The 15000-nt window shown below is 46.0% G+C and overlaps 1 pseudogene; it reads right to left on the bottom strand.

Annotated features, from left to right (window-relative positions):
• LOC124007475 overlaps nucleotides 1-15000 on the bottom strand; it is a 240094-nt pseudogene that overhangs the window by 38170 nt on the left and 186924 nt on the right.

Below are 15000 nucleotides of genomic sequence, written 5' to 3'. Positions count from 1 at the left end.
ACCCCTCTTAAATAAACAGACTACCCACCCCTCTTAAATAAACAGACTACCCACCCCTCTTAAATAAACAGACTACCCACCCCTCTTAAATAAACAGACTACCCACCCCTCTTAAATAAACAGACTACCCACCCCTCTTAAATAAACAGACTACCCACCCCTCTTAAATAAACAGACTACCCACCCCTCTTAAATAAACAGACTACCCACCCCTCTTAAATAAACAGACTACCCACCCCTCTTAAATAAACAGACTACCCACCCCTCTTAAATAAACAGACTACCCACCCCTCTTAAATAAACAGACTACCCACCCCTCTTAAATAAACAGACTACCCACCCTCTTAAATAAACAGACTACCCACCCCTCTTAAATAAACAGACTACCCACCCCTCTTAAATAAACAGACTACCCACCCCTCTTAAATAAACAGACTACCCACCCCTCTTAAATAAACAGACTACCCACCCCTCTTAAATAAACAGACTACCCACCCCTCTTAAATAAACAGACTACCCACCCCTCTTAAATAAACAGACTACCCCAACTAATAAGACACGTGCCAGCGAGGCAGAACGGCGCATACCAAACTAACACTGGTTACATGATACATATTGGCCCACACGGGTATGGTGAATTTGGTGAATGCAGATTGGCGCATCATAGCATTTTGTCCCGAGGCAGATGAACACTTTGGAGCCCTAAACACTGTCCACTAACCTTTTGGCGATGCAGGGGCACACCTCGCATGGGCCTTTTCATTTTCATTTAAGAAGTGATTCATGTTTTCTGATCAGCTACCAGCAACAGATAGATTGTTGGATTCTAATGATGTCATTGTCTGCATCGTTTCCAATCCCCCATATATATATATATATTTCTGCTTTACCATTGTCCCCTACCAACCTACCAACCATTGGGAGCATTCTCTCCCAACGATGTACAGTGGAAGCAGGCTATGGAGCATTCTCTCCCAATGATGTACAGTGGAAGCAGGCAAGGGAGCATTCTCTCCCAATGATGCACAGTGGAAGAAGGCAAGGGAGCATTCTCTCCCAAAGATGCACAGTGGAAGCAGGCAAGGGAGCATTCTCTCCCAACGATGCACAGTGGAAGAAGGAAAGGGAGCATTCTCTCCCAACGATGCACAGTGGAAGCAGGCAAGGGAGCATTCTCTCCCAAAGATGCACAGTGGAAGCAGGCAAGGGAGCATTCTCTCCCAACGATGCACAGTGGAAGCAGGCAAGGGAGCATTCTCTCCCAAAGATGCACAGTGGAAGCAGGCAAGGGAGCTTTCTCTCCCAACGATGCACAGTGGAAGCAGGCTAGGGAGCATTCTCTCCCAACGATGCACAGTGGAAGAAGGAAAGGGAGCATTCTCTCCCAACGATGCACAGTGGAAGCAGGCAAGGGAGCATTCTCTCCCAATGATGCACAGTGGAAGCAGGCAAGGGAGCATTCTCTCCCAACGATGCACAATGGACACTGGGGTTGTCTCCAGACCCCCCCAATAGTGACAACTTTCCTGCCACACCCAGGATTTTCTTTTTTCGGTGTAGTCATTTTCTCTCCGAGCCCAGGGAAATGGTCAGAGCGCGGTGTAGTCATTTTCTCTCTGAGCCCAGAGAAATGGTCAGAGCGCGGTGTAGTCATTTTCTCTCAGAGCCCAGGGAAATGGTCAGAGCGCGGTGTAGTCATTTTCTCTCCGAGCCCAGGGAAATGGTCAGAGCGCGGTGTAGTCATTTTCTCTCCGAGCCCAGGGAACTGGTCAGAGCGCAGTGTAGTCATTTTCTCTCCGAGCCCAGGGAAATGGTAAGAGCGCGGTGTAGTCATTTTCTCTCAGAGCCCAGGGAAATGGTAAGAGCATACCCTCTCCTCTCCAAGCCCCAGAGAGAACTCGGTCATAACCAATTCAGTGTCAGTCAATGTTGTGATGAAAACCTCACATACACCCCCCCTCCCCCATCATAGGGAAGATACTCCTGTAGAGCTCTCCACAGGACTGGGTCCAACTGGTTAACTTGACCTCGCCCTTATAAATCCAAATCAAATATTACAGGGGTCACAAGTTTAAACAGAGGGGTCATAACTGGGAATAAACTCAGGGGTTTATTCACTCCTTGTTTTACTATTTCAATAGGTTTTACAATTATCTTTAACTCTGCATTGTTGGGAAAAAGGACCCATAAGGAAGCATTTCACTGTTAGTCTACACCTGTTGCTTATGAGGCATGTGACGAATAATATGTGATTTAATTGATTGAGCTCCTCACCTTCCTCCAGACTAACAGTAGCTATGGGACTGCTGAGCCCCAGTCCTCATTTAAATATAGATTATAGTCTGATTGATTGATTGGTCTCCTCACCTTCCTCCAGACTAACAGTAGCTATGGGACTGCTGAGCTCCAGTCCTCATTTAAATATAGATTATAGTCTGATTGATTGATTGGTCTCCTCACCTTCCTCCAGACTAACAGTAGCTATGGGACTGCTGAGCTCCAGTCCCTTGTCTTTGTTAGAGTTGACGGCTCTGGCAGTACACTGCACCCTGGATCCGGCCTGGAGAGACAGACGCATTATCAGTCAGTACAGTCAACTCCATCACATCAATACAGTCAACTCCATCACATCAATACAGTCAACTCAATCCCATCAGTACAGTCAACTCAATCACATCAATACAGTCAACTCAATCCCATCAGTACAGTCAACTCCATCACATCAGTACAGTCAACTCCATTACATCTAGGCTTGGGCGGTATACCCTATATAACATATACTGGGGTATTTGGAAATAGCCACGGGATGGTTTTTCAATACCGTTAACTATTTATTTTTCTACACATTTAAATATTTGCAGCTACTTTTGAATTAAATAACCTACAGTCAACTTGTGCAATACTTTAGGAGAGGAAGTAGATTGCATTCTTCATTTCACCGGTGACATTATGAAGCTGACCGTAGTTCTCCAGAACAGTTGAGCCAGTCACGTGTTTGTTAGTAATTAGCCCAACTGGAGAACATGGGAATGGGTGAGTTCAGCTGTGTATTGACAGGCCTTTTGTAATGAAATTCAAGTTCATTTTGTTGGTTTGCTTCAATAGAGTAATCAGGGACGTGCAACTGCAGTTTTCCTTTATGGAAAATACATTAGTGCCACACGTTCAGCAGATAATAGCTTAATTTCCACCAGGCGACAACAGAAAGTGCCATGTTAATTTGGCTGGCAGCCACACAAGTAATGAGCTTACAATGAAAAAAGCAAAAACTATCCGCGGCCGTCATATTTCTGTTTATCATAGAAAGAATATTTCCAGCTACATTTCCAAATGTTTTTCACAAAATAATCTGGCATTTTACCAGGGGGAAAAGTAGGCTGGCTGCACTGAGAAAAGTACATAAGAAAAGTAGCTAGACATCAGTCAGATCGCTGTCCACTGACATAATGCCCGTTCCGGAACTTTCATGCAAGTGCAGAGGTGCAACTGAAGCACAACACGAGTCTGACGCCAAGCAGAAATTACAAAGCATTTTTAGATCTGCGTTTATAAAACGCAGCAATATATTCTATATTTTCTTTCTTTTGTTAACGTGACTCCTAAATGTAACTTGATATTTATCTAAATAAGTGGCTGAATTAAGGTGATGGGGGATATTGTGTTAGCTTTCTGCCGTGTTTGAAAAGGCAAAGCCCTTTGGGTGAGTTATTTGCGCAGCTGCTACTGCCATCTTGATATCCTTGTGTTTTTTTTCTCCTCTCCGTTCTCGGATCTGTCTGCTCCTCCCCCCTCTTCTCATTAGCAGAGCAGGCAGGCCCGTTGCCCTAGCGACTCCAGACTCCACACAGACACAGCGTGTACACACACTGCTCCAGAGCCACTGCTGTTCTTCCTCCAGACTCCAGACTCCACACAGACACAGCGTGTACACAGAGCCAGTGCTGTCCATTTGCACAATGTCTCCCGTTCACATTCGCTTGCAAATGTCCAAACTCACCAAAAAATGACCTTCGGTAGCTTCTACCTATATATATGTATACATTTATGAGCTGGATTGCCTGTCTTTGCAAAACAAATAAAATTGGTTTGCACTCGTTAGAATATTTAACTAGCAGCCTCCATGGAAATGTGCTATTACTTGTGCTAATTTAATTGGCATCCTGGTAATAGACGCCCAAAGGGTATTTTTAGACAGCTGGGATTCAACCCAAGTCACGTTAAAGAGCAGCACACTCAACAGCTGGGATTCAACCCAAGTCACGATAAAGAGCAGCACACTCAACAGCTGGGATTCAACCCAAGTCACGATAAAGAGCAGCACACTCAACAGCTGGGATTCAACCCAAGTCACGTTAAAGAGCAGCACACTCAACAGCTGGGATTCAACCCAAGTCACGTTAAAGAGCAGCACACTAGACAGCCGACACCATTTAAATGTAAATAGTGTTAGAGCAGCACACTAGACAGCCGACACCATTTAAATGTAAATAGCTGGCAGCACACTCAACACCATTTAAATGTAAATAGTGTTAAAGAGCAGCACACTAGACAGCCGACACCATTTAAATGTAAATAGCGCTAGAGCAGCACACTAGACAGCCGACACCATTTAAATGTAAATAGCGCTAGAGCAGCACACTAGACAGCCGACACCATTTAAATGTAAATAGCGCTAGAGCAGCACACTAGACAGCCGACACCATTTAAATGTAAATAGCGCTAGAGCAGCACACTAGACAGCCGACACCATTGAAATGTAATTAGAGTTAGAGCAGTCATCCACAGTGTTACCATGAATACGATATCCACAAACGCCAGGAAAACCTTTATAGAGGATCCTAATTTAAAAATAAAAATGGCCTTCGTGGCATCGGTAGATTAGCATTAGCTTCACTTTACAGGTCAATTGGACACAAGGTCCCAACCTAAATTTAACTTCCGTTTTTAACCCAACCCCTCCGAACGACACACACACACATTCAGGTTTTGGAGGGGTGCGGGGGGTCTACCTAACTGGGTGCCTGGGGAGCTGTTGTTGTGGGGGGTCTACCTCACTGGGTGCCTGGGGAGCTGTTGTTGTGGGGGGTCTACCTCACTGGGTGCCTGGGGAGCTGTTGTTGTGGGCGGGGTTAAGAGCCTTTGTGAAAGGGTACAAAGGCAGGCAATGGCATCTAGTAGAGCTGGGACGATAAACCGAAAATTATCGACACTGACCATTTATCGAGGACATTGTACTGATAACGATAATAGCAATAACCAGCCTTTACTTGACACAATGTAAAGTTTGAAATTAATTAAGTCTGCTAACATGGGCTATTGATAATGGGACAATTGAAAGTGTGCTTCTACACCTGCATTGCTTGCTGTTTGGGGTTTTAGGCTGGGTTTCTTTACAGCACTTTGTGGCATCAGCTGAGGTAAGAAGGGCTCTATAAATAAATTTGATTGAAATTTGATTGTAAGTAGTCGTAGGTAATTTTTTTATTGTGCACATGTCATAAACTTCAAAGTAAATGTATTGTTATGATGAGAATTCAGTGAATTCATCATGGTGTGGATTTTGTATATATCACCCTGCACTAGCATTGCCAGTCAGCTCACTTCCCACCATATTTACCCCCCCCCCCTTCGGACCCAGGATTTGAACTGGCAACCCTCCTGCTGCTGGGTCGCCGCTCTAACCGCTAGGCTACCTGACTCCCTAATAGTGTAAATAGGACGGAGAGAACTTTAACATCGGTATTTTACAAAACAAGAATGTTGGAGATTTATGGAATCGATGACGTCTCTGATTTCCCTTTACATATGGGTTTTAGGATAATGGCTAATGCCCACTAACACCTGGGTGTTTGTTTGTTCTTAATTATCTCTCGGAATGCACACTGACCGTGGTATATTTAGTTCAATGTTGGATATCTCTATAGGGCTACTTAGAGATTGTCAATGAATAACACAATGCATATGGGACAATATTTTTTACATTTCAATAGCTCAGAATTTCAATGACTTAAAAGCCTTAAACCAATTATACATTGTAAAATATACAATATACAAATATTGAAAAACTTTAATACATTTTTTTTGTCCATGTACATTGTGCAATTTATTGACGGTCCCTAACTAGCCCCATATATATCCAGCAGCGAACTAACTTTGCCATGGTCGCACACAAGGGGAAGCTAATTGACGATAGTTGTCTAGAGAATACCTCACAATTTCACTCACCCTAGCAGAGTTGGTTTGACTGTTTTCAAGATGCCTAGATGGGTGAGTGACTGTAACTGTGTATCTTTTTTTGCCAGTGTGTACAAAAGTTTCCTACGTGCGAAAACACACACAAGAGACACCCACATCAAAGCACGCCTCCAAATCACAAATCTCGTCTCTCCAGTCACATTTCTTTAATCAGGAGGAAAACCGAGGTGAAATCAGTCAATTCAGCCTCCCTTTAAATGGCACTTTGTCGGCTGTCTAATGCACTGCTCTATACTATATATATCTATACCCACCTGAGATAAAACAAAACAACCAAAAAACAACAACAAAACAACTGAGATTGAATCTTGCCTCAGTCAGTATAGTTCAGTGATAAGCTGAAGGACATTCATTTGTTGGTTCCCCACCTGGAAGTAGACAGAGTCCAGGGTGATCATCTTGGAGGAGGTGAAGAAGGTATCAAAGTCCACCTCTCTCATGGGTGCAGTGACCCCATCCGGGCCAGCAGGGGCACTGACGAGCCAGCGGTAGCGTGTCAGCGTGTTGTCGATGTGCTCGCTGACACAGATAGAGCCTGTTTTGTCGTAGTCACGGTACTTAGGGTTACAGGCCTGGATGGGTTGGTGGAGGGGGAGGGGAATGGGGGAAGGTAGGGAGAGAGAGATGAGGAATGAAGGGGGAGATGTAGGAGAGAGGAAGTGAGGGAGAGAGGAAGTGAGGGAGAGAGGAAGTGAGGGAGAGAGAGACGAGGAATGAAGGGGGAGATGTAGGAGAGAGGAAGGTAGGGAGAGAGAGACGAGGAATGAAGGGGGAGATGTAGGAGAGAGGAAGTGAGGGAGAGAGGAAGTGAGGGAGAGAAAATAAATGCGTGAATCACAAAGAACTCAAATCAACTGTCAGCTTGCATGTTCCTAAATTGACAATAATATATGCAAAATGCACCCATGCTTATACCCAGATTTATACAGTGCCTTTGGGAAGTAATCAGAACCAAGCTTATACCCAGATTTATACAGTGCCTTTGGGAAGTAATCAGAACCATGCTTATACCCAGATTTATACAGTGCCTTTGGGAAGTAATCAGAACCATGCTTATACCCAGATTTATACAGTGCCTTTGGGAAGTAATCAGAACCATGCTTATACCCAGATTTATACAGTGCCTTTGGGAAGTAATCAGACCCTTGACTTTCTCCACGTAGTATTATGTTCTTCATCTCCATCTACACACAATACCCCATAATGACAAAGCAAAAACTGTTTAAAATTTTTTTTTGGTGCTAATTTATAAAAATAAAATATTAAATATCACATTTCTATAAGTATTCAGACCCTTTGCGCAGTACATTTTTTGAAGCACCTTTGGCAGCAGTGACAGCATCCAGTCTTCTTGGGTATGACTCTAAACCTGTATTTGGGGAGTTTCTCTCCAAATTCTTCTCTGCAGATCCTCTCTGTCAGGTTGGATGGGGAGTGTTGCTGCACAGCTATTTTCAGGTCTCTTCGAAGATGTTCGATCGGGTTCAAGTCCGGGCTCTGGCTGGGCCACTCAAGGACTTGTCCCGAAGCCACTCCTGCATTGTCTTGGATGTGTGCATAGTGTCGTTGTACTGTTGGAAGGTGAACCTTCACCCCAGTCTGCGGTCCTGAGTGCTCTGGAGCAGGTTTTCATCAAGGACCTCTCTGTAATTTGCTCTGTTCATCTTTGCCTCAATCCTTATTAGTCTCCCAGTCCCTGCCGCTGAAAAACATCCCCACAGCATGATGCTGCCACCACCATGCTTCACCGTAGGCATGGTGCCAGGTTTCCTCCAGACGTGACGCTTGGCATTCAGGCCAAAGAGTTCAATCTTGGTTTCATCAAACCTGATAATCTTATTTCCCATTGTTTGAGAGTCTTTAGGTGCCTTTTGGCAAACTCCGAGAGGGCTGTCATGTGTCTTTTACTGAGGAGTGGCTTCTGTCTGGCCACTCTACCATAAAGGACTGATTGGTGGAGTGCTAAAGAGACGATTGTCCTTCTGGAAGATTCTCCCATCTCCACAGAGGAACTCTGTCAGAGTGACCATCGGGTTCTTGGTAAAACTCCCTGACCAAGGCCCTTCTCCCCCGACTGTTCAGTTTGACCAGTTGGCCAGCTATGGGAAGAGTCCTTGTGGTTCCAAACTTCTTCCATTTAACAATGATGGAGGCCACTGTGTTCTTGGGGACCTATTGAAGGTCCCCAAGAACACAGTGCTGCAAAAATGTTTTGGTACCCTTCCTCAGATCTGTGCCTCGACACAATCTTGTCTCGGAGCTCTAAGGACAATTCCTTCGACCACGCGGCTTGGTTTTTGTTCTGACATGCACTGTCAATTGTCGGACCTTGTATAGACAGGTGTGTGCCTTTCCATGTCCAATCAATTGAATTTACCACAGATTGACGCCGATCAAGTTGTAGAAACATCTCAAGAATGATCAATGGAAACAGGATGCACCTGAGCTCAATTTCGAGACTCATATCAAAAGGGTCTGAATACTAAATATCTGTTTTCGCTTTGTCATCATGGGGTATTGTGTGTAGATTAATCCATTTTAGAATAAGGCTGTAAAGTAACAAAATGTGGAAAATCTCAAAGGCTCTGAATACTTTCTGAAGACACTTGTAACAACCTTTATGAAACTTATATTAGATCAAACAAACCTCACGTATCAAAAGAGCAAATAATTTTAATCTAAATTCGACTCTCTCTCATTGCCCCCGTTAGAAAAACACCTCATCTGCTTAATAATTAAGAATCTGCTTAACATCTGCTTAACGTGGACAGGTTTTGGGCAGAGATATGGCTCTCGCTTCACTTCATCTCTCAGTTCAGTTTACAACTGGGATCCCAGCAAACAGTGGACGTCTTAAGGACATTCAGTGACATTACCATTAGGTCCCTTTAAGGGTTTCAGCAAGACGTTAAGGGCTTCCCACACTTGGAACATTAAACGTCAAACCTCAGGACCATAAATAATAGGACGTTCAGTACAGGTCACAGTTTGGTCGCAGTATAACGTTATAATAAGGTACTTTGATGTCCATAAGGGAATGTTATGAAAAGGTTTCTATTTTGTTCTGATAGGACGTTATCTGGGACATTCAATGACCACAACAGGATGCTTTGTGATGGTCAAGGGGACGTTGCATGATGGTGCTCAGGGAACGTTTTCTGGGGGGGACCTTTGACCTTAGTTCCCTGTAAGTTACCAGGATGTCACTGAGCACCATGTCAGAACAATATCCGAATCTTTGTTGGACGTTCCCAGGGCTTTCATTTCATTGGTCACTTGGACGTTGCTTGATGGTCCCAAGAGAACGTCCCTGCAAACAAAAATGTGTCTTTAGAATGTCCTCAGAATGCCACTAAATGGTAGTCTAAAGTGGACGTTGTGTCATGATCCATGGTCCCTCTAATTGATTTTGTCACTGAGCAGATTTCAGGTCTGCTGAGTGCAAAATTGAATGTGAGTTTACTATGAACATTGAGGATGTACCCACGTTAACTTACAGTTTTAACAGTGGACAACTAGGCTACTTTGGGTATTTGTGTAGGACTACCACAGTGGCCTACCATCAAAAACAATGGAGAATGCCTTTTATGCTACCTTCGAAGCAAGCAACACTGAAGCATGCATGAGAACACCAGCTGTTTTAAATGACTGTGTGGCCTTTAAACAGGTCAACATTCACAAGTCCGCGGGGCCAGACATTTACATTTTACATTTACATTTTACATTTAAGTCATTTAGCAGACGCTCTTATCCAGAGCGACTTACAAATTGGTGCATTCACCTTATGACATCCAGTGGGACAGTCACTTAACAATAGTGCATCTAAAACTTAGGGGGGGGGTGAGAGGGATTACTTATCCTATCCTAGGTATTCCTTAAAGAGGTGGGGTTTCAGGTGTCTCCGGAAGGTGGTGATTGACTCCGCTGTCCTGGCGTCGTGAGGGAGTTTGTTCCACCATTGGGGGCCAGGGCAGCGAACAGTTTTGACTGGGCTGAGCGGGAGCTGTACTTCCTCAGTGGTAGGGAGGCGAGCAGGCCAGAGGTGGATGAACGCAGTGCCCTTGTTTGGGTGTAGGGCCTGATCAGAGCCTGGAGGTACTGAGGTGCCGTTCCCCTCACAGCTCCATAGGCAAGCACCATGGTCTTGTAGCGGATGCGAGCTTCAACTGGAAGCCAGTGGAGAGAACGGAGGAGCGGGGTGACGTGAGAGAACTTGGGAAGGTTGAACACCAGACGGGCTGCGGCGTTCTGGATGAGTTGAAGGGGTTTAATGGCACAGGCAGGGAGCCCAGCCAACAGCGAGTTGCAGTAATCCAGACGGGAGATGACAAGTGCCTGGATTAGGACCTGCGCCGCTTCCTGTGTGAGGCAGGGTCGTACTCTGCGGATGTTGTAGAGCATGAACCTACAGGAACGGGCCACCGCCTTGATGTTGGTTGAGAACGACAGGGTGTTGTCCAGGATCACGCCAAGGTTCTTGGCGCTCTGGGAGGACACAATGGAGTTGTCAACCGTGATGGCGAGATCATGGAACGGGCAGTCCTTCCCCGGGAGGAAGAGCAGCTCCGTCTTGCCGAGGTTCAGCTTGAGGTGGTGATCCGTCATCCACACTGATATGTCTGCCAGACATGCAGAGATGCGATTCGCCACCTGGTCATCAGAAGGGGGAAAGGAGAAGATTAATTGTGTGTCGTCTGCATAGCAATGATAAGAGAGACCATGTGAGGTTATGACAGAGCCAAGTGACTTGGTGTATAGCGAGAATAGGAGAGAGGCCAAGAACAGAGCCCTGGGGACACCAGTGGTGAGAGCGCGTGGTGAGGAGACAGATTCTCGCCACGCCACCTGGTAGGAGCGACCTGTCAGGTATGACGCAATCCAAGCGTGGGCCACGCCGGAGATGCCCAACTCGGAGAGGGTGGAGAGGAGGATCTGATGGTTCACAGTATCGAAGGCAGCCGATAGATCTAGAAGGATGAGAGCAGAGGAGAGAGAGTTAGCTTTAGCAGTGCGGAGCGCCTCCGTGATACAGAGGAGAGCAGTCTCAGTTGAATGACTAGTCTTGAAACCTGACTGATTTGGATCAAGAAGGTCATTCAGAGAGAGATAGCGGGAGAGCTGGCCAAGGACGGCACGTTCAAGAGTTTTGGAGAGAAAAGAAAGAAGGGATACTGGTCTGTAATTGTTGACATCGGAGGGATCGAGTGTAGGTTTTTTCAGAAGGGGTGCAACTCTCGCTCTCTTGAAGACGGAAGGGACGTAGCCAGCGGTCAGGGATGAGTTGATGAGCGAGGTGAGGTAAGGGAGAAGGTCTCCGGAAATGGTCTGGAGAAGAGAGGAGGGGATAGGGTCAAGCGGGCAGGTTGTTGGGCGGCCGGCCGTCACAAGACGCGAGATTTCATCTGGAGAGAGAGGGGAGAAAGAGGTCAGAGCACAGGGTAGGGCAGTGTGAGCAGAACCAGCGGTGTCGTTTGACTTAGCAAACGAGGATCGGATGTCGTCGACCTTCTTTTCAAAATGGTTGACGAAGTCATCTGCAGAGAGGGAGGAGGGGGAGGGGGCGGAGGATTCAGGAGGGAGGAGAAGGTGGCAAAGAGCTTCCTAGGGTTAGAGGCAGATGCTTGGAATTTAGCGTGGTAGAAAGTGGCTTTAGCAGCAGAGACAGAGGAGGAAAATGTAGAGAGGATGGAGTGAAAGGATGCCAGGTCCGCAGGGGAGGCGAGTTTTCCTCCATTTCCGCTCGGCTGCCCGGAGCCCTGTTCTGTGAGCTCGCAATGAGTCATCGAGCCACGGAGCGGGAGGGGAGGACCGAGCCGGCCTGGAGGATAGGGGACATAGAGAGTCAAGGGATGCAGAGAGGGAGGAGAGGAGGGTTGAGGAGGCAGAATCAGGAGATAGGTGGGAGAAGGTTTGAGCGGAGGGAAGAGATGATAGGATGGAAGAGGAGAGAGTAGCGGGGAGAGAGAGCGAAGGTTGGGACGGCGCGATACCATCCGAGTAGGGGCAGTGTGGGAGGTGTTGGATGAGAGCGAGAGGGAAAAGGATACAAGGCAGTGGTCGGAGACTTGGAGGGGAGTTGCAATGAGGTTAGTGGAAGAACAGCATCTAGTAAAGATGAGGTCGAGCGTATTGCCTGCCTTGTGAGTAGGGGGGAAGGTGAGAGGGTGAGGTCAAAAGAGGAGAGGAGTGGAAAGAAGGAGGCAGAGAGGAAAGAGTCAAAGGTAGACGTGGGGAGGTTAAAGTCGCCCAGAACTGTGAGAGGTGAGCCGTCCTCAGGAAAGGAGCTTATCAAGGCATCAAGCTCATTGATGAACTCTCCGAGGGAACCTGGAGGGCGATAAATGATAAGGATGTTAAGCTTGAAAGGGCTAGTAACTGTGACAGCATGGAATTCAAAGGAGGCGATAGACAGATGGGTAAGGGGAGAAAGAGAGAATGACCACTTGGGAGAGATGAGGATCCCGGTGCCACCACCCCGCTGACCAGACGCTCTCGGGGTGTGCGAGAACACGTGGGCGGACGAAGAGAGAGCAGTAGGAGTAGCAGTGTTGTCTGTGGTGATCCATGTTTCCGTCAGTGCCAAGAAGTCGAGGGACTGGAGGGAGGCATAGGCTGAGATGAACTCTGCCTTGTTGACCGCAGATTGGCAGTTCCAGAGGCTACCGGAGACCTGGAACTCCACGTGGGTCGTGCGCGCTGGGACCACCAGAGTAGGGTGGCCGCGGCCACGCGGTGAGGAGCGTTTGTATGGTCTGTGCAGAGAGGAGAGAACAGGGATAAACAGACACATAGTTGACAGGCTACAGAAGAGGCTACGCTAATGCAAAGGAGATTGGAATGACAAGTGGACTACACGTCTCGAATGTTCAGAAAGTTAAGCTACGTAGCAAGAATCTTATTGACTAAAATGATTAAATGATACAGTACTGCTGAAGTAGGCCAGCTGGCAGTGGGTGCGTTGTTGACACTACACTAATCAAGTCGTTCCGTTGAGTGTAATAGTTTCTGCAGTGTTGCTAGTCGGGGGCTAGCTGGCTAGCTAGCAGTGTTGTTTACGTTACGTTGCGTTAAAAGAACGACAATAGCTGGCTAGCGAACCTAGAAAATCGCTCTGGACTACACAATTATCTTTGATACAAAGACGGCTATGTAGCTAGCTAAGTAGCTAGCTACGATCAAACAAATCAAACCGTTGTACTGTAATGAACTGAAGTGACAGATTACCAGGATGTGTACTCAGAGCATACGCGGACCAACTGGCAAATGTCTTCACTGACATTTTTAACCTCTCCCTGACCGAGTCTGTAATACCTACAGTTGATGTCGGAAGTTTACATACACCTTAGCCAAATACATTTAAACTCAGTTTTTTTAAATACCCTCTCTTAGGTCAGTTAGGATCACCACTTTATTTTAAGAATGTGAAATGTGAAAATAATAGTAGAGAGATTTATTTAAGCTTTTATTTCTTTCATCATATTCCCAGTGGGTCAGAAGTTAACATACACTCAATTAGTATTTGGTAGCATTGCCTTTAAATTGTTTAACTTGGATCAAATGTTTCGGGTAGCCTTCCATAAGCTTCCCACAATAAGTTGGGTGAATTTTGGCCCATTCCTCCTGACAGAGCTGGTGTAATTGAGTCAGGTTTGTAGGCCTCCTTCTTCGCACACACTTTTTCAGTTCTGCCCACAAATTTTATATAGGTTGAGGTCAGGGCTTTGTGATGGCCACTCTAATACCTTGACTTTGTTGTCTTTAAGCCATTTTGCCACAAGTATTGGGGTCATTGTCCATTTGAAAGACCCATTTGCGACCAAGCTTTAACTGCTGAGACTGATGTCTTGAGATGTTGCTTCAATATATCCACATAATTGTCCTCCCTCATGATGCCATCTATTTTGTGAAGTGCACCAGTCCCTCCTGCAGCAAAGCACCCCCACAGCATGATGCTGCCACCCCCGTGCTTCACGGTTGGGATGGTGTTCTTTTGCTTGCAAGCGTCCCCCTTTTTCCTCCATAAAAAAACAATGGTCATTATGGCCAAACTGTTCTATTTTTGTTTCATCAGACCAGAGGACATTTCTCCAAAAAGTATGATCTTTGTTCCCATGTGCAGTTACAAACCGTAGTCTGTCTTTTTTATGGCAGTTTTGGAGCAGTGGCTTCTGCCTTGCTGAGCGGCCTTTCAGGTTATGTCGATATAGGACTCGTTTTACTCTGGGTATAGATACTTTGTACCTGTTTCCTCCAGCATCTTCACAAGGTCCTTTGCTGTTGTTTTGGGATTGATTTGCATTTCGCAACAAAGTACGTTCATCCCTAGGAGACAGAACACGTCTCCTTCCTTAGCGGTATGACGGCTGCGTGGTCCCATGGTGTTTATACTTGTGTACTATTGTTTGTACAGATGAATGTGGTACCCTCAGGCGTTTGGAAATGGCTCCCAAGGATGAACCTGACTTGTGGAGGTCTACAATGTTTTTTCTGAGGTCTTTGCTGATTTCTTTTGATTTTCCCATGATGTCAAGCAAAGAGGCACTGAGTATGAAGGTATGCCTTGAAATACATCCACAGGTACACCTCCAATTGACTCAAATTATATCAATTAGCCTATCAGAATCTTTAAAGCCATGACATGATTTTCTGGAATTTTCCAAGCTGTTTAAAGGCACAGTCAACTTAGTGTGTTTGTAAACTTCTGACCTACTGGAATTGTGATACAGTGAATCATAAGTGAAATAA

The sequence above is a fragment of the Oncorhynchus gorbuscha genome, linkage group LG20 (genome assembly GCF_021184085.1).
Source record: "Oncorhynchus gorbuscha isolate QuinsamMale2020 ecotype Even-year linkage group LG20, OgorEven_v1.0, whole genome shotgun sequence".
Taxonomy (NCBI): domain Eukaryota; kingdom Metazoa; phylum Chordata; class Actinopteri; order Salmoniformes; family Salmonidae; genus Oncorhynchus; species Oncorhynchus gorbuscha.
Note: the sequence above shows the minus strand (reverse complement) of the source record. Positions and strands in the feature narration are given on the sequence as shown.